We start from the raw sequence: 362 nt of genomic DNA on the forward strand, positions 1-362 counted from the left end.
AAATTAATTTGTATTACGATTCAAGAAAATATAATTTTTTGCTATATTTGATAATGATAGGATCAGACATGAAGACATGATAAAAGAGGGAATTGCAAGAAAGTACTTAAATAATTGAGACAGTGCAGGAAAAATAGAGGGAGAAAAGGGAAAGAGTATTATTTTCATTCATTCATATCCTTTGTAGTTTGTACAAAACACAGCAATATTATTTCTACTCAACTGGAAAGGGAAACCCTAGCTAAAAGCATAAAACGCAACTGTCGTATGTCGTCCTAATAGCCTGGGCCTTGAGCCATAAGGTAAGATGAAAACTAACGAGTATGGGCTGAATGAGAGCTAATAGGCCCAACCATATGGTT

The sequence above is a fragment of the Malus sylvestris genome, chromosome 15, assembly GCF_916048215.2.
Source record: "Malus sylvestris chromosome 15, drMalSylv7.2, whole genome shotgun sequence".
NCBI lineage: Eukaryota > Viridiplantae > Streptophyta > Magnoliopsida > Rosales > Rosaceae > Malus > Malus sylvestris.